We start from the raw sequence: 26,592 nt of genomic DNA on the forward strand, positions 1-26,592 counted from the left end.
GACCCGGTTTCACCCCAAATAGGGTTATTAAGGGATCTCTGGGAGGTGATTAGTCTCCCTGTCTGCCTCCTGAGGCAGGTCTGAATTCGAACCTGGGTTCTTACCAATCTGAAGAGCAGTGCTGCCCTCCCCTTGGTCACCAAGTTCCATTGTGCATCCGAGGCCTTCACCTCTACTCGCTGAAGGGATGAATCCCTCCTCCAGATCAAGTTGTCCATTGGCACCTGGTGGAATCTTCTCCTGGTGGTTCAAGGGATGCACCCTGGCAACAAGGGAGATGACAAACCACTGTCTCTGCAATCTCAGCAAACGAGCCTTCAAGAAATATTGCAGGAATCTCAAGCTGAGATATGGGACACTGAGGCAGTTCTGCAGGAAGCAACATTTCATTGTGCCAGCACAGACTCAGCAGACTTGTGTCCAAAGGCTGAGCCCCCAGGAACAAAGAGGTCTCACCTTATATATCCTAGCAAGCAGGTTACAGAAGCAAAAGGCAAGGTTTAACCCATATATGGCTGCATGTAACTCTATTGGCTACTTCACCCCCCCCAGTGCTATGTGACCTTCTTCATGTTTCAGTTCTTCAAGTTTCATCTCCCTGCTATGCCATCCCTTCTCCCTGCTAAATTATCAGAACACAGACTTGTCTGTTTCTTTTTTTTTTTTAAGTTCTCCTCCCTACTACAAAGGAACTAAAGTACATCTCACTAGTAGAGTGCTTGCCTAGTATAGGCAAAGCTCTGGGTTCAAACCCCAGAACTGCAAAACAAACAAAAATAAATAAAATTCAGTGTTCCAAGTTTATATAACTTTAATATATTGGTATTATAGTGCCTATCTGGCAATTACAATATCTTTAATTCTTTTTTTTCTTTATTCATTTATTCATATGTGCATACATTGTTTGGTCCATTTCTCCCCCCTCCCCCCACCTCTTCCCCTCTCCCCCCTCCACCCTCCTTGCTTCCAGGCAGAATCTGTTCTGCCTTTTCTCCAATTTTGTTGAAGAGAAGACATAAACAATAATAATAAGGACATAGCATTTTTGCTAGTTGAGATAAGGACAGCTATACAAAGAGATAGATACCTAGCATTGCTTCTATGCACAAGTGTATTACAACCCGAATTGATTCATCTCTACCTGACATCTTCACTACTTCCTGGTCACCTTCCCAGATGACCTCTGTTGTTTTAAGGTTACTGTATTAGCTCCTCTACAGTGGGCACATCAAACACTTTCAAGTTTGGGGTTTCCTACCTTTCCCTATTCCTCCCATATGTGTCCTCCCCTTAGCGTGTGACCCAAGTCCAACAATATTACTGCATTTGTTTTAGATCTAAAGTCTGCATATGAGGGAGAACATATGATTTTTGGCCTTCTGAGCCTGGCTAACTTCGCTTAAGATGATGTTCTCCAGTTCCATCCATTTACTTACGAATGATAAGATTTCATTCTTCTTCATGGCTGAGTAAAATTCCATTGTGTGTAAATACCACATTTTCTTAATCTGTTCATCAGTAGTGGGGCATCTTGGCTGTTTCCATAACAAAAATAAATAAAATTCAGTGTTCCAGGTTTATATAACTTTAATATATTGGTATTGTGAATAGCACTGCAATAAATATGGGTGTGAAGATGCCTCTAGAGTAACCTGATTCACATTCCTTTGGGTATATCCCCAGGAGTGGGATTGCTGGATCATATGATAGATCTATGTTAGTTTTTAAAGAAGCCTCCATATAGTTTTCCAGAGTGGTTGCACTAGCTTGCATTCCCACCAGCAGTGTACAAAGGTTCCTTTTTCCCCACATCCTCAGCAACACCTGTTGTTAATGGTGTTTTTGATGATGGCTATTCTAACAGGGGTGAGGTGGAATCTTAGTGTAGTTTTGATTTGCATTTCCTTTATGGCCAGAGATGGTGAGCATTTTTTCATGTGTTTTTTCGCCATTTGAATTTCTTCTTTTGAGAAAGTTCTGTTTGGTTCAGTTGCCCATTTCTTTATTGGTTCATTGATTTTGGGGGGAGTTTAGTTTTTTGAGCTCCCTGTATATTCTGTTTATCAGTCCTTTGTCTGATGTGTAGCTGGCAAATATTTTCTCCCACTCTGTGGGTGGTCTCTTCAGTTTAGAGACCATTTCTTTTGTTGTGCAGAAGCTTTTTAATTTTATATAGTTCCAATTGTCCATCCTTTCTCTTAGTTGCTGGGCTGCTTGCGTTCTTTTGAAGAAGTCCTTGCCTATACCTATTGCTTCCAGAGTATTCTCTGCTCTTTCCTGTACTAACTTCAGAGTTTCATGTCTCACATTAAGGTCTGTGATCCATTTTGAGTTGATACTAGTATAGGGTGATAAACATGGATCTAGTTTCAATTTTCTGCAGGCAGATAACCACTTTTCCCAGCAACATTTATTGAAGAGGTTGTCTTTTCTCCACTGTATGTTGTTCGTGACTTTGTCAAAAATAAAATGAGCATAGCTGTGTGGTCCTCTGTTCTGTTCCACTGGTCTTCATGTCTGTTTTTGTGCCAGTACCATGCTGTTTTTATTGCTGTTGCTTTGTAATATAGTTTGAAGTTGGGTATTGTGATACCTCCAGCATTGTTCTTTTTGCTGAGTATTGCCTTGGCTATTCGTGGTCTCTTGTGTTTCCAAATGAACTTTAGGGTAGATTTTTCAATCTCTGTGATGAATATCATTGGGATTTTGATGGGAATTGCATTAAACATGTAGATTGCTTTTGGTAGTATAGCCATTTTTACTATGTTGATTCTACCAATCCATGAGCACGGGAGATCTTTCCACCTTCTGTAGTCTTCCTTGATCTCTTTCTTCAGGGGTTTGTAGTTCTCCTTGTAGAGGTCATTCACATCCTTTGTTAAGTTTACTCCTAGGTGTTTGATTTTTTTTTTGAGGCTATTGTAAATGGAATTGCTTCCATATATTCTTTCTCAATTTGTTCGTTGTTGGTGTATAGAAAAGCTAATGATTTTTGTAAGTTGATTTTGTGTCCTGCCACCTTGCTGAAGCTGTTTATGATGCCTAGGAGTTTTGTGGTTGAGTTTTTTTGGGTCTTTAAGATATAAGACTATGTCATCTGCAAATGGGATATTTTGACATTTTCTTTACCTATTTGTATTCCTTTTATTTCTTCTTCTTGCCTAATTGCTCTGGCTAGGAATTCCAGGACTATGTTGAATAGGAGTGGGGATAGTGGGCACCCTTGTCTCATTCCTGACTTTAGGGGAAATGGTTTCAGTTTTCCTCCATTAAGTATGATGTTGGCTGTTGGTTTGTCATATATAGCTTTTATAATGTTGAGGTACTTTCCTTCTATTCCTAGTTTTCTTAGAGCTTTTATCATGAAGTGTGTTGGAGCTTATCAAAGGCTTTTTCTGCATCTATTGAAATGATCAAGTGTTTTTGTCTTTGCTTCTATTAATGTTCTGTATTACATTTATAGATTTGTGTATGTTGAACCACCCCTGCATCCCTGGGATGAAGCCAATTTGGTCGTGGTGAATGATCTTTCTGATATGTTGTTGGATTTGGTCTGCCATTAATTTATTGAAGATTTTTGGATTGATGTTCTTTAAGGAGATTGGCCTATAGTTCTCCTTTTTGGAATTGACTTTATCTGTTTTTGGGATGAGTGTAATACTGGCTTCATAAAATGAGTTAGGTAGTGTTCCTTCCCTTTCTATTTCATGGAAAAGTTTAAGGAGAGTTGATATTAGTTCTTCGTTAAAGGTCTGATAGAATTCAGCAGAGAATTAATCAGGTCCTGGACTTTTCTTTTTTGGGAGACTCTTTATCGCTGCTTCCATTTCATTTTATGTTATATATCTAGTCAGGTGGTTAATATCCTCTTGGTTCAATTTTGGATGGTCATAAGTATCTAGAAATTTGTCTGTTTTTTCAAGATTTTAAAATTTATTGGAATATAAGTTCTCAAAGTAATCTCTGATGATTCCTTGGATTTCCATGTTGTTTGTTGTTATCTCCCCTTTTGCATTTCTGATTTTATTGATTTGGGTTTTTCCTGTCCTCATTTTAGTCAGATTTGCCAAGGGTCTGTCAATCTTGTTTATTTTTTCAAAGAAACAGCTTTTTGTTTCATTGATTCTTTGTATGATTTTTATTTGTTTGTTTGTTTCTATTTCATTAATTCCAGCCTTATTTTTATTATTTCTCTCCTGCTTGTTTTGGGTTTTGCTTTTTCTTTTTTTCTAGGAGTTTGAGATGTAGCATCAGGCCATTGATTTGAGATCTTTCTGTCCTTTTAATGTAACACTCGTGGCTATAAACTTTCCTCTTAGGACTGCCTTTGCTATGTCTCATAGGTTCCTGTAGGTCATGTTTTCATTTTCATTAACTTCCAGGAACCTTTTAATTTCCTCTTTTATTTCATCAATGACCCACTGATCATTGAACAATGTGTTGTTTATCTTCCAATTAATTGCATATTTTCTGCTGCTGTTTTTGTTGTTGAGTTCGAGTTTTAATGCATTGTGATCAGATAGAATACATGGGATTATTTCTATTTTCTTATATTTGCTGAGGCTTGCTTTGTGCCCTATGATAAGATCAATTTTGGAGAAAGTTCCATGGGCTGCTGAGAAGAATGTATAATTGTGTGGATGTTGAATGAAATATTCTGTAGACATCAGCTAGGTTCATTTGATCTATGGTGTGATTTAGTTCTAGAAGTTCTTTATTGATTATTTGTTTGGATGACCTATCTATTGGTGATAGGAGGGTATTAAGGTCTCCCACTACCACTGTGTTGGAGTCTATATGTGCATTTTGGTCCTTCAGAGTATGTTTGATGAAATTGGGTGCACTGACATTGAGTGCATATAGGTTGATAACTGTTATTTCCTTTTGGTATATTTCTCCTTTTATTAGTATGGAGTGTTCTACTTTATCTCATTTGATCAATGTAAGTTTTAAGTCTACTTTGTTTGATGTAAGTATTGCTACTCCTGCCTGTTTTTGGGGGCCATTGGCTTGATAAATCTTCCAGTCTTTCACCCTAAGCCAGTGCTTGTTTCTGGCAATGAGATGGGTCTCTTGTAAACAACAGATTGTTGGATCTTTCTTTTTAATCCAGTTTGCCAAATGATGTCTTTTGATGGGGGTATTAAGTCCACTAACATTCAGTGTCAATATTGATAGGTATGTGGTGATTCCTGTTATTTAGTTGTTTTTGTTGTTTGAAGGTTTGATTGTGTGCTGCTGAATCAGTGTTACTCTCCGATTCCTTGTCTTTTCTTCTCCTGTGGTTTGGTACTGCCTGTCCTCTCATGGTTTTGTATGCTTTCATTTTCTGTGTGCAGAATTCCTTGGATAATCTTTTGTTGTGGTGGCTTGGTGATCATATATTGTTTTAGTTTCTGCTTATCATAGAAGACTTTTACATTCATCTATTTTGAATGATAGTTTTGCTGGGTAGAGTATCCTAGGGTTGAAGTCATTTTTATTCAGTGCCTGGAATACCTCACCCCACACCTTTCTTGCTTTTAAGGTTTCCGTTGAGAAATCTGCTGTGATTTTGATGGGTTTACTTTTGTATGTTATTTGTTTTTTCTCTCTTACAGCCTTCAATATTCTTTCTCTATTCTCTATGCTTGTTGTTTTAATGATAATATGTCATAGGGTAGTTCTATTTTGGTCAAGTCTGTTTGGTGTCATGGAGGCTTCTTGAACCTGAAAGGGCATAACTTCCTCTAGATTTTGGAAATTTTCTGTTATTATTTTATTGAGTATATTATGAATCTCTTTCGCTTGGACCTCTTCTCCTTCTTCAATGCCCATGATTCTAAAGTTTGTTCTTTTGATGGAGTTGGTGAGTTCTTGCCTATTCCTTTTACAAGACTTGAGTTGTTTGACTAATAGCTCCTAAGTTTTTACTTTAATTTCCATTTTTATCTTCACATTCTGAGATTCTGTCTTCTGCTTGTTCTAGTCTGCTGGAGTGGACTTCCACTGTGTTTTGTGTTTCTGCTTCATTATTTTTTCTGAGGTTTTACATATCATGGGTCACTTCCTCTTTAATATTGTCTATTTTCATCTTTAATTCATTTATTGCTCTATTTATAGTGTTCTCTGTTTCACTTTGGTGTTTATTTACGGCTCCTTTGAGTTCATTTATTTGTTTCTGTGTCTTCTCATATTCTTTATTTTTGGTGTCTTGAAATTTCTTGAGTGCCTCTTGTATGTTTTGGTTAACCATGTCTAGTATCATCTCCATGAAATTCTCAGTGATTACTTGCAGGATTTCTTCTTTGAGCTTGTTCTTGTGGACATCATTGGGTTCCTTGGTGTCACTTATGTTTGTTTTGTTGGAGTCTGGAACTGGGTATCCATTTTCTTCATTTCCCTCTGAATCCTGAATTAAATTTTTTTGGGGGGATGGGGAATGGTTTCCAGCCTTTTTCTTCTTCCCATTGCTCCACTTGGTACTGTGCAACTATTTTTTTGATAGGCTAGTTGGTATTTCAGTCACCTGTTTTCTTTCCCTTGATTTAATTTTTGTTTTGTGGCTGTCTTGGGTTTTTAGCTAAGTGTTTGTGTGCTATTTCTGGTCTGGGTGTAATTTAGTATTAACTAATTCACAGGTTTAATACTCAGCCAGTAGTTTATGTGTTATATAGATGATCCCCTGGTGGTAATATCTATAAGCAGTGGGACTTGGGGGTTTAATGTGTGTAATGCTAGCTATAAAAATTTGGGGTGTTGGATAGGGTGGCATTAAAGGTAGAGATGGGAAGTGGGGTGGGTGAGTGGAGAAAGCAGTGTAGAGGCTGCTGTTTTTGTGGTTCTTGTGTGTGTTTGGGTATATTTCTATTGTTGTAGAAGAGGGTGTTTGTATTAGGGATTGCAGGAATTTGGAGTTGTGTAAAGTTGGTATAGTAGGTTGTTCAGTGAATGATGAGTGTGAAGGAGGGAGGGGTACTCTGGTTGCAGATTAGGGGAGAATGGGAGGGGAAAGTGAGGGCTGGGAGAAGAGAGTGGGTGAGAGTGGGCAGAATGAGTTGGATGGCGGGCACTGGGTTTTAGCACAGGAGAAGGATGGAGAGTGAAGGAGGTGAGAGTAGGGATGAGAGGATGAGGATGGTTAAGTTGATAGTATAGAAAGAGAAAAGAAAAAAAGATAATGGGAGTAAAAGTAGGAAACCCACAATAATAAAACTAACAACAACAGAAAACCCAAAGAAATCAACAGGGAGAGATGGACAAAGAATTAGGAAACAAAAACAAGCAAAAAAGCAAACAAAAAAACTCCAGGTTCAGGAACAATAGAATTTCAGTCTTAGTTTAAGTTCTGGTGTTACTCCTCCAGCAACCAGTCCTGGTGTTGGTAGTTAAGCAGAAACTCTGTTGGAGTCTCACCAGTGGATGGCCTGTGGGTAGTGTCTTTTGGTGGCAGCTGCTTGGTCAGCTCCTCCATCAGTGAGGTGTGGCAGTTTAAATTTGCATGTCCTCAATCAGGTTCAGGAGATCAGTTCTGTAGCCCACCAGCTGTCCTAGTTTGGAGGTGGCTTTTCGATGTGCTTGTTTCCTGAGGGTTTGTTTCTTTGCCTTTCCCCCCTTCTCTGGGGCAGAGTCAGTGATCCATCAGCTGCCCCCATGTTGTCAGTGTGTTGTGATAGTTTGCTGTTTGTTTTTCAATTTTGCAGAGTCTTTGACTTTGAGTGTTTCTCACTGGCTCAGGAGATGAGATTTGTGGTCTACTACCTGCCCTGCTTTAGGCAGTAACTTATCACTTGCCCACTGTCTGTCCACCTTCCTGCCTTTCCAGGCTTTGTTTAATGATAGTTCACATGGAGATTAGCTCTTTGCCCCTCTCCCTTTGTCCAGTGCACTTTCAGCTTCCCACCCCTTCCACTGTGTGCTAGTTTTCAGTTCGTTGTTTATTGTTCAGTTTGTTTTTTGTGGATGGGGTCAGTCTGCTCAGGGGGCTATGCTGGTTTATCCCAGGGTTGGCTGGGGGAATACCGTGTGAGCTTGGCACTCACTTGTTTGGTCTGCCAAATGTCTCTCAAGCAGGTTTGGAGCCGGCGGTGGTGGTGGCAACAGTGGCAGCTCGGCATCCCACCTGTTTTCTCAGTGTAATGTGGTGTGGATAAGTTTTCTATGGGCTAGGGGTTCAGGGCATCGAAGTTTGGATTCTCCTTGGCGCTTTATTTCCACAAAGTGTGGCTCCAGCATCTCAGCAAGGTTTTTGAGTCACAGAGATCATGCTTTCTGGTTTTGCACCCTAGTCACCATCCTCTTTAATTCTTCAAAATCTAAATCTTCAGAGTATAAATTTGTATTTCTGGGCAGCTTTCACTTAAGGTCGCTCATTTTCCTGTTATTTGGTGTTTTTATTTTGAAGTCTTGTTTAGTTAATTTTAACCTGGGGAGCACCCCAAGGGCTCAATGGATGCTTTTTTTCATATACAAACTTTCTTTTGCTTCTTTCCCGAGCCTGGGACCTCTAACAGCCTGGCACCACACTAACCTGACTTGAGGCATCTGACGTGGCCGAGTCTTAGGTTCCCTTCGGAGTTCAATAATTAGTTTCAGGTTCAGGTTCCCACTACCGGCTTTTAGCATCACCCCCCCGCCAAGGGGTAACCACTCACTGCCTGCTCTTACTCTCACTACCTCTTGCTCTGACTTCAGTTTTTTAATAGGTTTTTTTCCCGTTTGGGTTTAGTTTATTTACTTGCCCTTAGAGATTTTACTTATTTCTGGTGAATCCAGCCTTGCATTGAAATGCTTGGCAAGGTAATAAATTCATTATATGGGAGTTTCAGCTCTGAACTAGTTATTTGTTTTACCATTTACTAGGTAAGATTCAGTGTGATGCAAGCAGATATAAAACAACATAGAGAAAATTTTATTTCTATGGACAGCAGAAGAGAAATAGCATTTGTGGGGACTTGTGTGCACTCTGTATTTTCGTTTGAATTTTGCATGAATCTAGTATTATGCAATTGTACTTGCTAGAAGTCTCCATGCATTTTCCTCCTCTTGCCTTGACTTTCTCTTTCTTTCACTGTCCTTCCTTCTCTTCCTTCTTGGATATTATGTTAGTCAGCCTTCTGTTACTGTAGCAACATACCTGAAATAATCAACTTTAAGAAGAGGGAAGGTTTGTCTGTGTTCACCACAGTTTTGGAAGTCTCAGTCCATGCTTGGCTGGCACCATTGCATTTGGGTCTGTGGCAAAGCAGTATGTCATGATGGGAGTACAGGGGAAACTGCTCATGTCATGGCAGCTGGGAAGCCAAAAGAGAAAGAGGAGGGGCCAGGGTTGCAATATCTCCTTCAAGGCCCCCTCATCACATGACTAGAAGGCTTCAGCATCTCCTAGCCATGGCACAGGCCAGGGACCAAGACTTTATCATGCAGGCATTTGGGAGGCTCTTATCCAAATCAAATCAGATATTTCCTATTGACTTTTCACCAAAAATCAATTAATTATATTTTAGAAGAGACTTAGATTTCCAGGAAAATTGAGCAGAAAGTACAGGGTTGCCATATGCCCCTTCCTTCCACCTCCAATGGTTTTCTCATTGCTAACATCTGACAATGTATGTTGCATTTCAGTTGATGAACTAATGCTGTTATATTATTAACTAAAGTACATAATTTGTATTAGGGTTCACCCTTTTCTATGGATTTTAATAAATGCATGTTATATCCCTCCCATTGTAGTATTATACCTAATTGTCTCACTGTCCTAAAAATCTCCAGCCTCTACCTGTTGATCCTCGCCTTCCTCCACCTCAACCTTCTCGCAACTATCAATTTTTGTGCTGTCAGCACCTTTTCCAATCATATAATATGTAGCCTTTTCAACCTGGCTTCACTTAGCAGTATGCTTTCAAGGTTCATTTTTCTTCTTGTTTCTTTCCTTTCCTTTCCTTTTTTCTTTCTTTTTTTGTAGGACTGGGGTTTGAGCTCAGGGCTTCACACTTGCAAAACAGGTCCTCTACCCCCTAAGTCATGCCTCCAGTCACATTTTGCTCTGGTTATTTTTTTTTCTTTTATTATTCCTATGTGCATACAAGGCTTGGGTCATTGCTCCCCCCGCCCCCACCCCCTCCCTTGCCACCCACTCTGCCCCCTCCCTCTCCCCCCCCTCAATACCCAGCAGAAACTATTTTGCCTTTATTTCTAATTTTGTTGTAGAGAGAGTATAAGCAATAATAGGAAGGAACAAGGGGTTTTGCTGGTTGAGATAAGGATAGCTATACAGGGCATTGACTCACATTGATTTCCTGTGCGTGGGTGTTACCTTCTAGGTTAATTCTTCTTGAACTAACCTTTTCTCTAGTACCTGTTCCCCTTTCCCTATTGGCCTCAGTTGCTTTTAAGGTATCTGCTTTAGTTTCTCTGCGTTAATGGCAACAATTGCTAGCTAGTTTTTTAGGTGTCTTACCTATCCTCACCCCTCCCTTGTGTGCTCTCGCTTTTATCATGTGCTCATAGTCCAATCCCCTTGTTGTGTTTGCCCTTGATCTAATGTCCACATATGAGGGAGAACATATGATTTTTGGTCTTTTGGGCCAGGCTAACCTCACTCAGAATGATGTTCTCCAATTCCATCCATTTGCCAGCGAATGATAACATTTCGTTCTTCTTCATGGCTGCATAGAATTCCATTGTGTATAGATACCACATTTTCTTGATCCATTCATCAGTGGTGGGGCATCTTGGCCGTTTCCATAACTTGGCTGTTGTGAATAGTGCCACAATAAACATGGGTGTGCAGGTGCCTCTGGAGTAACCTGTGTCACAGTCTTTTGGGTATATCCCCAAGAGTGGTATTACTGGATCAAATGGTAGATTGATGTCTAGCTTTTTAAGTAGCCTCCAAATTTTTTTCCAGAGTGGTTGTACTAGTCTACATTCCCACCAACAGTGTAAGAGGGTTCCTTTTTCCCCGCATCCTCGCCAACACCTGTTGTTGGTGGTGTTGCTGATGATGGCTATTCTAACAGGGGTGAGGTGGAATCTTAGCGTGGTTTTAATTTGCATTTCCTTTATTGCTAGAGATGGTGAGCATTTTTTCATGTGTTTTTTGGCCATTTGAATTTCTTCTTTTGAGAAAGTTCTGTTTAGTTCACATGCCCATTTCTTTATTGGTTCATTAGTTTTGGGAGAATTTAGTTTTTTAAGTTCCCTATATATTCTGGTTATCAGTCCTTTGTCTGATGTATAGTTGGCAAATATTTTCTCCCACTCTGTGGGTGTTCTCTTCAGTTTAGAGACCATTTCTTTTGATGAACAGAAGCTTTTTAGCTTTATGAGGTCCCATTTATCTATGCTATCTCTTAGTTGCTGTGCTGCTGGGGTTTCATTGAGAAAGTTCTTACCTATACCTACTAACTCCAGAGTATTTCCTACTCTTTCCTGTATCAACTTAAGAGTTTGGGGTCTGATATTAAGATCCTTGATCCATTTTGAGTTAATCTTGGTATAGGGTGATATACATGGATCTAGTTTCAGTTTTTTGCAGACTGCTAACCAGTTTTCCCAGCAGTTTTTGTTGAAGAGGCTGCTATTTCTCCATCGTATATTTTTAGCTCCTTTGTCCAACACAAGTTGGTTATAGTTGTGTGGCTTCATATCTGGGTCCTCTATTCTGTCCGCTGGTCTTCATGTCTGTTTTTGTGCCAGTACCATGCTGTTTTTATTGTTATTGCTTTGTAATATAGTTTGAAGTCAGGTATTGTGATACCTCCTGCATTGTTCTTTTGACTGAGTATGGCCTTGGCTATTCGTGGCCTCTTGTGTTTCCATATAAATTTCACAGTAGATTTTTCAATCTCTTTAATGAATGTCATTGGAATTTTGATGGGAATTGCATTAAACATGTAGATTCCATGAGCATGGGAGATCTCTCCACTTTCTATAGTCTTCCTCAATCTCTTTCTTCAGAAGTGTATAGTTTTCCTTGTAGAGGTCTTTCACATCTTTGGTTAGGTTTACACCTAGGTATTTGATTTTTTTGAGGCTATTGTAAATGGAATTGTTTTCATACATTCTTTTTCAGTTTGCTCATTGTTAGTGTATAGAAATGCTAATGATTTTTCTATGTTGATTTTATCCTGCTACCTTGCTATAGCTATTGATGATGTCTAGAAGCTTCTGAGTAGAGTTTTTGGGGTCTTTAAGGTATAGAACATGTCGTCTGCAAATAGGGATATTTTGACAGTTTCTTTACCTATTTGTATTCCTTTTATTCCTTCTTCTTGCCTAATTGCTCTGGCTAGGAATTCCAGTACTATGTTGAATAGGAGTGGAGATAGTAGGCATCCTTGTCTGGTTCCTGATTTTAGAGGGAATGGTTTCAGTTTTTCTCCGTTAAGTATAATGCTGGCTGTAGGTTTGTCATATATAGCTTTTATAATGTTGAGGAACTTTCCTTCTATTCCTAGTTTTCTTAGAGCTTTTATCATGAAATGATGTTGGATCTCATCAAAGGCTTTTTCTGTATCTATTGAGATGGTCAAGTGGTTTTTGTCTTTGCTTCTGTTAATGTGGTTTATTACGTTTATTGATTTTCGTATGTTGAACCACCCCTGCATCCCTGGGATGAAACCTACTTGGTCGTGGTGAATAATCTTTTTGATGTGTTGTTGAATTCGGTTTGCCATTATTTTGTTGAGGATTTTTGCATCAATGTTCATTAAGAAGATTGGCCTATAGTTCTCCTCTTTGGAGGTGTCTTTGCCTGGTTTTGGGATAAGTGTAATACTGGCTTCATAAAATGTGTTTGGCAGTTTTCCTTCCCTTTCTATTTCGTGGAACAGTTTAAGGAGAGTTGGTATCAGTTCTTCTTTAAAGGTCTGGTAGAATTCAGCAGAGAATCCATCAGGTCCTGGACTTTTCTTTTTGGGGAGACTCTTGATTGCTGCTTCAATTTCATTTTGTGTTATAGGTCTATTCAGGTTATTAATGTCCTCTTGGTTCAGTTTTGGATGCTTATATGTATCTAGAAATCTGTTCATTTCTTTAAGATTTTCAAATTTATTTGAATATAGGTTCTCAAAGTAGTCTCTGATGATTTCCTGGACTTCCATGGTGTTTGTTGTTATCTCCCCTTTTGCATTCCTGATTCTACTAATTTGGGTTTTTTCTCTCCTCATTTTAGTCAGGTTTGCCAGGGGTCTATCGATCTTGTTTATTTTTTCAAAGAACCAACTTTTTGTTTCATCAATTCTTTGTATGGTTTTTTTGGTTTCTATTTCGTTGATTTCAGCTCTTATTTTTATTATTTCTCTCCTTCTATTTGTTTTGGGATTTGCTTGTTCTTGTTTTTCTAGGAGTTTGAGATGTATCATTAGGTCATTGATTTGGGATCTTTCAGTCTTTTTAATATATGCACTCATGGCTATAAACTTTCCTCTCAGGACTGCCTTAGCTGTGTCCCATAGGTTCCGGTAGGTTGTGTTTTCCTTTTCATTGACTTCCAGGAACTTTTTAGGTTCCGGTAGGTTGTGTTTTCCTTTTCATTGACTTCCAGGAACTTTTTAATTTCCTCTTTTATTTCATCGATGATCCATTCTTCATTAAGTAATGAGTTATTTAGTTTCCAGCTGTTTGCATGTTTTTTGTCTTTACTTTTGTTGTTGAGTTCTACTTTTACTGCATTGTGATCAGATAGTATGCACACTATTATTTCTATTTTCTTATATTTGCTGAGGCTTGCTTTGTGCCCTATGATCTATTTTGGAGAAGGTTTCATGGGCTGCTAAGAAGAATGTATATTGTGTAGAGGTTGGATGAAATGTTCTGTAGACATCAACTAGGTCCATTTGATCTATTGCATAGTTTAGATCTTGGATTTCTTTATTGATTTTTTGTTTGGATGACCTATCTATTGATGATAATGGGGTGTTAAAGTCTCCCACAACCACTGTGTTGGCGTTTATATATGCTTTTAGGTCTTTCAGGGTATGTTTGATGAAATTGGGTGCGTTGACATTGGGTGCATACAGATTGATGATTATTATTTCCTTTTGGTCTATTTCCCCTTTTATTAGTATGGAATGTCCTTCTTTATCTCATTTGATCAATGTAGGTTTGAAGTCTACTTTGTCAGAGATAAGTATTGCTACTCTTGCCTGTTTTTGGGGGCCATTGGCTTGGTAAATCTTCTTCCAGCCTTTCATCCTAAGCATATGCTTATTTCTGTCAGTGAGATGAGTCTCCTGTAAGCAACAAATTGTTGGATCTTCTTTTTTAATCCATTTTGTCAAACGGTGTGTTTTGATGGGTGAATTAAGTCCATTAACATTAAGCGTTAGTACTGATAGGTATGTGGTGATTCCTGCCATTTAGTTGTCTTAGTTGTTTAAAGGTTTGATTGTGTGTACCTAACTTGATGTTACTCTCTACTGTCTTGCTTTTTCTTTTCCTGTGGTTTGGTGCTGCCTGCCTTTTCACGGTTAAGTTGGGTGTCACTTTCTGTGTGCAGAATCCCTTGCAGAATCTTTTGTAATGGTGGCTTTGTGGTCACATATTGTTTTAGTTTCTGCTTATCATGGAAGACTTTTATTGCTCCATCTATTTTGAATGATAGCTTTGCTGGGTAGAGTATCCTGGAGTTGAAGTTATTTTCATTCAGTGCCTGGAAGATCTCACCCCACGCTCTTCTTGCTTTTAATGTTTCTGTTGAGAAGTTTGCTGTGATTTTGATGGGTTTACCTTTGTATGTTACTTGTTTTTTCTCTCTTACAGCCTTCAATATTCTTTCCTTAGTTTCTGAACTTGTTGTTTTAATGATGATATGTCGTGGAGTAGTTCTATTTTGATCTGGTCTGTTTGGTGTCCTGGAGGCCTCTTGCATCTGTATGGGAATATCTTTCTCTAGATTTGGGAAATTTTCCGTTATTATTTTGTTGAATATATTACGCATTCCCTTCACTTGCACCTCTTCTCCTTCTTCGATGCCCATGATTCTCACGTTTGGTCTTTTGATGGAGTCAGTGAGTTCTTGCATTTTCTTTTCACAGGTCTTGAGTTGTTTAATTAATAGTTCTCCGGTTTTTCATTTAATTACCATTTCATCTTCAAGTTCTGAGATTCTGTCTTCTGTTTGTTCTATTCTGCTAGATTGGCCTTCCGTTTTGTTTTGCAGTTCTGTTTCATTCTTTTTTCTGAGGTTTTCCATATCCTGGCTGGTTTCCTCTTTTATGTTGTCTATTTTTGTCCTGAGTTCATTTATCCGTTTATTCATTGTGTTCTCTCTTTCTCTTTGGTGTTTATACAGTGCTTCTATGGTTTCCTTTATTTCTTCTTTTGCTTTTTCAAATTCTCTATTTTTGTTGTCTTGGAATTTCTTGAGTGTCTCCTGTACATTTTGGTTGACCCTATCCAGTATCATCTCTATAAAATTCTCATTGAGTACTTGTAGTATGTCTTCTTTTAAATTATTCTTGTGGGCTTCATTGGGTCCTTTGGCATAGTTTATCTTGATTTTGTTGGAGTCTGGATCTGAGTTTCTGTTCTCTTCATTCCCCTCTGGTTCCTGTACTAATTTTTTGCTGTGGGGAAACTGGTTTCCCTGTTTTTTCTGTCTTCCCGTCATTGTCTTTGCTGTTGTTACTGTCCCTGCACTGTGTGCAATTAAGTATTTTCTAGCTTGTAATAATAACAATGGTAATATTTAGAATGGAAGGGTGAGCTGAGATGGAAAGCAAGAAGTTAAAGAAAAGGGGAAAACAAATATACAGACAAGAGGGAGAAAGCAGAACAAGGTATCAGACAAGAAAGTTTCAAAGGTATAAACAGGGAGTGTTAGTGTACTAATCGACAGTAAGCTGAACAGACATTAGAGAGACAGAGAGAGGATTGAAAATCAAAGATAAAAAAATAAAAACTAAGTAAATGAAATATCTATATATAAAAATGAATTAAAATAAAATGGAAAATAGAAAATTAAAAAAAAACAAAGAAACCAAAAAAAAAACTTCCAAGTTTATATGCAATGCAGTTTCAGTCTTAATAATATGGGTGTCCGTCTCAATCTCCAGTCCTGGAGTTGGTGCCTCAGATGTTGTTCTGTAGTTGTCTCATCAAAGGGGATGCATAAAGTAGAACAAAACTACACACTCACACACACACGCACCAAAAAAAAAAAAGCCCCACCAAGTGTCCCAAGTTCAAATGCAATACAGTTTCAGTAAGTTTTTCAGCTTGCAGGTGTAATTCGGTTGTTCTCTCATCAAAGGTAGGGAGAAAAAGAAAAAAAAAGAGTCTGGAGACAGTTCTGAGAGTGGTATCTGCAACTGTGGCTTGCCTGCCTGCTACTCTCAGCCTGCTGTAGCTGGCGGCGTTATTTATGCAGGTCTCTGGGGTGAACTTAGCACTCACCTGGTCCCACAGGCTTTGTTTGCTCAGAGTTCTCCTGTGCGGGAGCCTCTGCTACAGGCTTTCCCCTTTCCAAGCACTGGGAAAGGTGACACTGCCCCCACGTTGTCAGGCCTGCGTGTTTATTTACAGTTCATGTGGGAGGTGGGTCTTCCCCCCTCTCCTGTGCAGTTTTCCTCCCACCGCCACTTTCACAAGCTTTCCTCCTCCTTCTTACTGGGCGGTGCTGCTGCTCCTGCCAGCCACCATGTTTATTTACAGTTCACGTGGGAAGTGGGTCTTCCCTCCTCTCCTGTGGAGTTTTCCTCCCTCCGCCACTCTCACAAGCTTCCCCACTCCTGGTTGCTGGGCACGCGCCCCGCTCCCGCCAGAGGCTCTCCTGCCTGCCTGGCTTGTTTATTTACAGTCCTGGGAAGGATTCCCTTCCCCCAATCTTCAGCGCTCAGGGCGCCCCACCCTCTTTCCAGTGTGTCTTAACTGTTCTTATTGCTTATTACTCAGTTTCTCTTTTTTTTTTCCCGGGTGGAGGTCAGTCTGTCCAGGGGGCTATGCTGCTCTGGCCCAGGCTTGTCTGTGGGGTTACTGCAGTACCGTGAAGCTCACCTGGTCCGTGTCTTCCCAAGCCGTATGGGCACCGGCCACTGGCGGCCCCAGGGGCCCTCCTCGTTTCTCCGTTTAACGTGAAGTGGAGATTCTCTGCGCCGGCTGGAGGTGTGGAGGGGTCAAAGTTATGCCTTTTCTCGGTGATTATGCCTGCAAAGTGTGTCTCCAGCGTCTCTCCAAGATTTCACTATAGGAGGCTCGCTTTCTGCTTCCTCCCTCTAGCTGCCATCTTGGAATCCTCTGCTCTGGTTATTTTGGAGATGGGGTCTAGCAAACTATTACCCTGGACTGGCCTCAAACTGTGACCCTCTCAATCTCAGCCTCCCAAGTAGTCATGGTTGCATATGTGAGTGATGGGTGCCTGGAATTGAGGTTCATTTTTAAGGTCATTCTTTTTATCACAAAATAATATTCCACTGCAAAGAGTACCTCAGTTTATCTATTTACTTATTAAAGGGTGTCTTGGTTGCTTCCAGTCTGGGCAATTATGAATAACACTACTATAAACATTTGCACATAAGGTTTTTCTGTGGACATATTTTCAGCTCATTTGTATAAATACCAAGGAGTGTGATTTCTGGCCATTTGGCAAGACTATGTGTCTTACCTTTGTTTAGCTTACTATCTACTGACTGACTTTTAAGTTCACTAATCTTGCCATATTCAGAGTATAGTCTGCTGCTAAATTCACCCAATGGGCTCTTAATTTCAAGTATTATACTTCTTTGTGTCTGGAATACTCACTTGCTTTATATATATATCAGTTCCAATTACCTACTGAAATCCTCCCATTTTCACACATTTTTGTTCTTTTCATCTGCTTTTATAAATATTCATGATCATTTGAAAGTCCTTATCTGTTTGGTCCTACACTTGGATCATCTGCAGATCTGCTTCTGTGTTTTTTCTCTTGATCAGCCACATTTTTCCTACTTCCTTGCATGTCTCATAACTTTTTAAATTATATGGCAGACATTGTGTTTTTAAAGAATCATAAAGACTGAAGTCAATGTTTTTCCCTCTGGAGATGGGTTGCCTTGGATGAGCACTAATACAGTCAGGAATTGGGCTCAGCTATGGCCAGGATGCAATTGTGACTAGATGCAATGCCCCTACAATGCCAAATGTCTACAGAATGGGACTTTTACTATATTTATTGTGGCCTTTCTTTCTCAGAAGTTTGTTTTTTAAACACATCAAGACTATGAGAGGTTCAACCTTGTCTTTCCATCTCAGCCTTCCCCACTCCTCTGTGCTGCCCCATGGGGCAGACTGGCCATGCATTTGGGGTTCCTCTAGATTCCAAATCACCCTATCATCCAAATGGCTGTCAAAAGGGTCTGCTGGATTCTCTCCCCTGGCAGAGATGTCACCATCTTTACCAAGTGCAGCCCTCCACTAGCATGCTTGGAAAATGTCTCCAGAGAAAAATATGGCCAGCTCAATAAAGGAGGACTTCCTTTTCTAGAACTTCAGTTAAACTAATCCTGTTATTTGCACAGATCTGCTGCATCCTCAAAGGAAAACTATCTTTTATTTATCTCTTAAGATGTGATGAGTATAATGACTTACTACTACCAGGTACCCAGAGCAAAGCCTCCACTTGTTTTTCAATTTTAGTCACTATGTTTCAATATTAATTACTATTCATTTTTTTTTTCATTTTTCTTTTATTATTCATATGTGCATACAAGGCTTGGTTTATTTCTCCCCCCTGCCCCCACCCCCTCCCTTACCACCCACTCCACCCCCTCCCACTCCCCCCCTCAATACCCAGCAGAAACTATTTTGCCCTTATCTCTAATTTTGTTGTAGAGAGAGTATAAGCAATAATAGGAAGGAACAAGGGGTTTTGCTGGTTGAGATAAGGATAGCTATACAGGGCATTGACTCACATTGATTTCCTGTGCGTGGGTGTTACCTTCTAGGTTAATTCTTTTTAATCTAACCTTTTCTCTAGTTCCTGGTCCCCTTTTCCTATTGGCCTCAGTTGCTTTAAGGTATCTGCTTTAGTTTCTCTGCATTAAGGGCAACAAATGCTAGCTAGTTTTTTAGGTGTCTTACCTATCCTCACCCCTCCCTTGTGTGCTCTCGCTTTTATCATGTGCTCATAGTCCAATCCCCTTGTTGTGTTTGCCCTTGATCTAATGTCCACATATGAGGGAGAACATACGATTTTTGGTCTTTTGAGCCAGGCTAACCTCACTCAGAATGATGTTCTCTAATTCCATCCATTTACCAGCGAATGATAACATTTCGTTCTTCTTCATGGCTGCATAAAATTCCATTGTGTATAGATACCACATTTTCTTAATCCATTCGTCAGTGCTGGGGCATCTTGGCTGTTTCCATAACTTGGCTATTGTGAATAGTGCCGCAATAAACATGGATGTGCAGGTGCCTCTGGAGTAACAGTCTTTTGGGTATATCCCCAAGAGTGGTATTGCTGGATCAAATGGTAGATCGATGTCCAGCTTTTTAAGTAGCCTCCAAATTTTTTTCCAGAGTGGTTGTACTAGTCTACATTCCCACCAACAGTGTAAGAGGGTTCCTTTTTCCCCGCATCCTCGCCAACACCTGTTGTTGGTGGTGTTGCTGATGATGGCTATTCTAACAGGGGTGAGGTGGAATCTTAGTGTGGTTTTAATTTGCATTTCCTTTATTGCTAGAGATGGTGAGCATTTTTTCATGTGTTTTCTGGCCATTTGAATTTCTTCTTTTGAGAAAGTTCTGTTTAGTTCACATGCCCATTTCTTTATTGGTTCATTAGTTTTGGGAGAATTTAGTTTTTTAAGTTCCCTATATATTCTGGTTATCAGTCCTTTGTCTGATGTATAGTTGGCAAATATTTTCTCCCACTCTGTGGGTGTTCTCTTCAGTTTAGAGACCATTTCTTTTGATGAACAGAAGCTTTTTAGTTTTATGAGGTCCCATTTATCTATGCTATCTCTTAGTTGCTGTGCTGCTGGGGTTTCATTGAGAAAGTTCTTACCTATACCTACTAACTCCAGAGTATTTCCTACTCTTTCTTGTATCAACTTAAGAGTTTGGGGTCTGATATTAAGATCCTTGATCCATTTTGAGTTAATCTTGGTATAGGGTGATATACATGGATCTAGTTTCAGTTTTTTGCAGACTGCTAACCAGTTTTCCCAGCAGTTTTTGTTGAAGAGGCTGCTATTTCTCCATCGTATATTTTTAGCTCCTTTGTCAAAGATAAGTTGCTTATAGTTGTGTGGCTTCATATCTGGATCCTCTATTCTGTTCCACTGGTCTTCATGTCTGTTTTTGTGCCAGTACCATGCTGTTTTTATTGTTAATGCTTTGTAATATAGTTTGAAGTCAGGTATTGTGATACCTCCTGCATTGTTCTTTTGACTGAGTATTGCCTTGGCTATTCGTGGCTTCTTGTGTTTCCATATAAATTTAACAGTAGATTTTTCAATCTCTTTGATGAATGTCGTTGGAATTTTGATGGGAATTGCATTAAACATGTAGATTACTTTTGGGAGTATAGACATTTTTACTATGTTGATTCTACCAATCCATGAGCATGGGAGATCTCTCCACTTTCTATAGTCTTCCTCAATCTCTTTCTTCAGAAGTGTATAGTTTTCCTTGTAGAGGTCTTTCACATCTTTTGTTAGGTTTACACCTAGGTATTTGATTTTTTTTGAGGCTATTGTAAATGGAATTGTTTTCATACATTCTTTTTCCGTTTGCTCATTGTTAGTGTATAGAAATGCTAATGATTTTTCTATGTTGATTTTATATCCTGCTACCTTGCTATAGCTATTGATGATGTCTAGAAGCTTCTGAGTAGAGTTTTTTGGGTCTTTAAGGTATAGGATCATGTCGTCTGCAAATAGGGATATTTTGACAGTTTCTTTACCTATTTGTATTCCTTTTATTCCTTCTTCTTGCCTAATTGCTCTGGCTAGGAATTCCAGTACTATGTTGAATAGGAGTGGAGATAGTGGGCATCCTTGTCTGGTTCCTGATTTTAGAGGGAATGGTTTTAATTTTTCTCCGTTAAGTATAATGCTGGCTGTAGGTTTGTCATATATAGCTTTTATATCAATATTAATTACTATTCATTTTTAATCACTAAACTATTACTATATTTTCAACTTTAATCCTCTTTTTGTCAGTACTGGGGTTTGAATTTGGGGCCTTATGCTTGCTGGGCAGGTGCTCTACCACTTGAGCCACTCCACCAGCTCTTTTTGCTTCAGGTTAAAAAACCCTCTAAAAAGAGAAGGTTTTTTACTTTTTTTGCTAGGGCCACCCTGTGACTGTGCTCCTCCTTCCTATGTCTCCTTTAAGCATGAAGCCCAGAGTTCAAAACCCAGTACCACAAAAGAAAGAGGCCTGTCAAAACTATTAAATACCACTATGACTTGTTTTTGTTTAGAACTAAAAGTGTGCACGTGCTGCCTACTCTTTTCTGGGGTATCTTGCAGCCATGAGGACACCACATACTTTAAAACCTCTCTAAAGCCTTCCCTGGTCACTGTGACCCCTCAGAATCTCTCCTGTTCCCTGGATTTTTGTCTCCTCTCCACAAGTTCACATCCAATGACCCTTTAATTATTCCTCACAGCTCTGCCTGTGACTCACTGGAAGGAGCTTTTGATTCATCTGCAATCGTGCTGGCCAGTGCCAGTTCCAGCTCTTTTTTGGGTTCTGGGGAAGCGCCCTCCACCCTCAAGATTGTCTTAAATTGGTGGAGTCCTGACAACCTTATATCCAACAGGCTACAGAATTGGCACATTCCCCTCTCACCCTCCTTCCTCAAGCTGGAAACTGCTAAGTCTTTGGCAGTAAGATGCGGTCAGGAATCTCTCTGTGTAGCATCTTCACTGAGAGCTATTAGCATGATGTGCCGTTATTTTCCTTGGATTAGATTTTCTCAGGAACACAGCATCAGGCACTCCTCATGCTACGTGTGATAGAAGCAGGGAAGGTTGGCAAGGTTGGTTTGAAAATCGTTGACTAAAATAGGCTGCAGAGGGTAGCTCACTCAGGATTGAGCCAAAGAGCCAGCAGCCCTTAAGCATCCATCTCTCAGTGTTGCCATCAGGGAATGAGATAGCTGTTGAGGGGAGAGTGGCCCCTGTGGAAGGCAGGCAGCTGGAAAAGGTGCAGGACGCTCTGCAGATACGTGCAAAAGGAAGCAATCATTGTTAAAAGTGTAGCTTGCCAGGTGCTACTCCTACTACCTAGAATCTTTTCTCTTTTTTTTTTTTTTGGCCTTACTGGGGTGTGAACTCAGGGATTCCTGCTTGCCACGCAGGTGCTCTCTACCACTTGAGTTATTCCTCCAACCCTTTTTGCTTTGGTTATTTTAGAGGTAGGATCTTGCTTTTTGCCCAGGCTGGTCTGAACTGTGAGCCTGTTTTAAGTTTCCCATTGTCACTGGGATGACAGGTACGCGCCACCACGCCCAGGTTTTTTTTTTTTTCCCACGGACATGGAGGTCTCGTGAACTTTTATGCCCAGGCTGACCTGGAAACGTGATCCTCCCAACCTCAGCCTCCTGAGTAGCTAGAATTACAGGCGTGAGCCATTGGGCAGCTTAGGGTGACAAGTGCATGCCACCATGCCTTGGTTGAGATGGAGTCTTGGGAACTTTTTCTGCAGACTGGCCTCAAACTGTGATCATACTGATCTCAGCCTCCTAAGTAGCTAGGATTATAGGTGTGAGCCATTGGTGCCCAGCTACTAACCAGAATCTTGATGGGGCCTGGAATATGCAGACCTCCACACCCCTAGTGATACTGATGAAGATGGCTTTCAGTCACATGCCGAGAAATGCTGGCTTCAAAAGAGAGGCAAAGAATCTCCTTTCAGAGGCCTGTCTCAGTGAGGAGATACACAAGGGAGCAACATAAGAATGAAAGGCCATGGAAATGAAGGGTCATTTACTTACAGAGACCAGTGGCAAGCCAATCATTTGTCAGCCATTGCTCCTAACCTGAGACCACAATCAGACTGTCACAGTCAGGACTCAATCAGGAGACAGAAGCTACATAGGAAAAGAAGCAATTAAAAACTAGTGTTTGTGATAGAGTATTACTGACGACTAGGAACATAGGCATAGTAGAGGCAAGGAGCCTATCTCTAGAATGAGGCAGAAACCCAAGGAAGAGGACCAGGCATGGTGGTTCATGACTGTAATCTCAGCTACTCTAGAACAAAAGCATGAGCCCTTATCTGAAAAAAAAAAAACTAAAACTAAAAGGACCAGGAGTGTGGGGTCAACTGGTAGAGCATTTGCATAGCAAGTGTGAGGCCCTGAGTTCAATCCCCAGTACTACACGAAAGAAAAAAAGAAAGAAATCCAAGGAAGGAAGGACAAAATCTGGAACTGTTCCCACTGCCAGGGTTAAGACCCAAATCTCACTGGAAATGAGGTGGATATAGTTTGCTGGAGGTGGAGAACCTTGGTGAGGTGCTGGGCCCAGGGAGCTCCCTGTGGCATTTGGAACGGAACCCATGATAAGATGCCAAACATTGTGGGTCACTGTGCCCTGCAGAGCTAGCTGGGAGATGTGGATGCTATACAGGTGGGGTGGCCTATAACATCAAAAGTTTATTATCTGGAGGCCAGAAATCCATAATGAAGGTGCCAGTGGGGGCAACCTTCCTCTAAAGGTTCTGGGTAAGAGTCCTTCCTTGCCCTTTCTAGCTTCTGGTGGCCCTCGTGTTGCGTGACTTGTGGAAGCATCACTCTAGTCTCTCCTGCATCTTTATATGGCTTCTTCTCCCGTGTCTCTGTTCCTCTGTCCCCAGACCTTCCTCTCCTTTCATAAGGAGAGCAGTCATCAGGGTGAGACCCACCATAATCCAATATAGCAGTATCTAAACTTGATTACATCTGTAAAGCCCCTATGGACATGAATTTTGGGGACACCCTATTCAACCTTCCACAGAGCAGCACCCAGGAAGCAGAAAGATCTCCTTCTGCCCACAGGGCCCTTCACTAATGAAGTTTAATACTGTGTCAGGTGGCAAGGGAGAACTGCTGTCATATCACATTCAGGATGCCGAAGGGTGCACTTGGAGCTGAGAGTCAAAAGGGCTGACAGCTCACACAGCCTGCACTTTTAGCTACTCAGTTGCTATATGCACCCTTCCACATACGTCCAGCTTCTGTAGAATGATACAACTCTGTTTCCATCTCACAAGATATATTCTTCTTACAAGTGATGAGGTTCTTATTTCACCAAAATGAAATTCCAGAACTATGTCACTGACTATGTTAACTCCTCAAATTCAATCATGCCACTAAATATTCTATAAACTAAAAACTAAATTGTAAGGACAGGTACAGTGATACACACCTATAGTCCCAGCTACATAGGAGGCATAGATAGGAGGATCTCAGTCCAAAGGTGGCCCTGGCGAAAAGAATGAGACCCCATCTGAAAAAAATTAAAGCAAAGAGGACTGGGGGATGGCTCAAGTGGCAGAGTGCTCAAAAGCCCTGAGTTCATACTCTACTACTGCCAAAATAAATAAACTAATAAATACATATATTGTATGTATTTAATTTAACACCCATGCATATAATAGGAAGGAGAGAGAAGAGATGGTTACTGCATGCAAACAGGCACACACATACTAGCATGGAGAACATAAGCGAAGCCTGAACACGCTTTCTCATTGGTTATGAGACCAGCCAGAGTTGACCTCTACAGCTTCTTCTCTCACTGCCTCGTCCGTACTTCCCTTGCCTTTAGCCTGAACCTCTGCGACCAGTTTCTTTAGCTGGTGGAGTGATCCAAATCCGCATTCCCGAAAAGTCCAAGTCATTGAACATTCCATGTTGTCATCATGGCTGCTGCTGCTGCATTCCGTTCACATTTATTGTAGGCAGGAAGTACTGAAAGGCACCCCAGAAAACCCTCTTGGTTCTAGACTTAGTCCTTACCCCATTGTGAAGCTGCAGCACGACGATCTCCTTGGTAAGTAGGTTCGAGCACTCCAGCCAATAGAATAAAGCTCTCTCCTTTTGGTTCAGTAACATAAGAAGCTCAAAATAGCCAGATGGCAGTCTCATCCTGAGAGCGAAGACTCCCAAATCAGTAGTGCCTAAAGGTCCTGGAGCAGGAAGCAAGAGGGTTGCTAAGTATATTGGTGAGAGCAGTCACTATTTTTTCCACCCCCGAGTTCACCGTCATGTATTCGGTTATAGGGCAGAGACGACCTTATCATGGACTCTGATTCAAAGCATATACCGTGAGATGGGTGTGGTAGCCTGTGCCTCATCCCGGTGCTCCAGAGGCTAAGACAGGAGGATCATGAATTCGAGGCCAGCTTGAACTACATACTGAGCCCCTGCCTCAAAAAACAAATAAAAAAGCACATACTGTATCCAATAATACAGAACTCCACGCTTCACGGCAGAGCCATAATTGGCTCCTCGGTTAGCTATTCCATCTTTCAGATACCACATCTGTTTCCAGTTTGTGGGGAGTTAATTCCACAGGCACAGCGTCCTGACCTACTTCCTTTTCTGTGAGATCAGTTCCTCGAGCAGAGGCTAAGCTGTGGGGAATGCCATTATGTCGAGTAAGATACTTGAGGAGTCCACAGATAATGGTGCTGACCAAATCAATACAGGCAAGAAAGGTAAACAAAGTCATATCCAGAATGTGTGTATATTCCTGTGAGAATGACTCTCTACCTTTTCCATGATGGAAAAGGTCCAGTGTGATCAGTCTGGCACCAGTGGCTGGATGGTCACCTGAGGAACGGTGACATGTGGAGGGTTGGTATTTGTCTTGACATTTGCAAATTAGGGTTGGAGCAGTACCACTAGCCAGGTCAGCTTAGGTAAGGGGTAATCCATGTTGTTGAGCCCATACATTCCTCCATCCCTGCCACCATGCCTACTTTTTCAGGGACCTATTGAACAGACCTTGAGAAGAGGCTGACAGGCATTAATGGAGTGTGCCATTTTGTCCAGCTGATGATCAAAGTATTTCTCTGCAGGGGATGCCTTTGTTGAGCTTCATAAGGGACACAAATGTCTTCACAATGTGTGTCCACTCACTTCACTCTTTCCCAGATTTCCTTGTCATGAGCCTTCCAATTCCTGTTCCTCTCAAGTGTCTGAATATCCAGCCCACCCTGTACTTACCCTTTATGAATTAGTATAGGCTGTATTTCAGACCAAGTGGTCAGCCCAACATGCTGCCTGAGGGAAGATTCCGATTCACCACTGTCCTTCAAGGTCACAACCAAGTGGCGCTACAGTGCTGCAGCTGTGCGCTTATCATATGGAGTTGACTGTAAATACAGGCCATGTGAAGACATTACTGTTAACTGGTTATAAAGACACCAGTGCTCTAGGCACAGGTTGAGGGAGAGGAAGCAATGCAGAAGTTGGTGTTGAAGGAGTCTGAACCACCTGCTCATGTAAGTTGCTCATACCTTCCAGACGTGCCTGAGCTCAGTTTCTTCTATTCCACTTCCATTTGATATAAATAGCTTCTGCATATGGCCAACTTTACAGTTAGGTCAGTCAGACAGCACTCAGTTCATGATGAGAAGCCCAAGACACATGGTCACCTAATGTAAACGCCATCATTAGGCATCCAGTCT

The sequence above is a fragment of the Castor canadensis genome, chromosome 1, assembly GCF_047511655.1.
Source record: "Castor canadensis chromosome 1, mCasCan1.hap1v2, whole genome shotgun sequence".
NCBI lineage: Eukaryota > Metazoa > Chordata > Mammalia > Rodentia > Castoridae > Castor > Castor canadensis.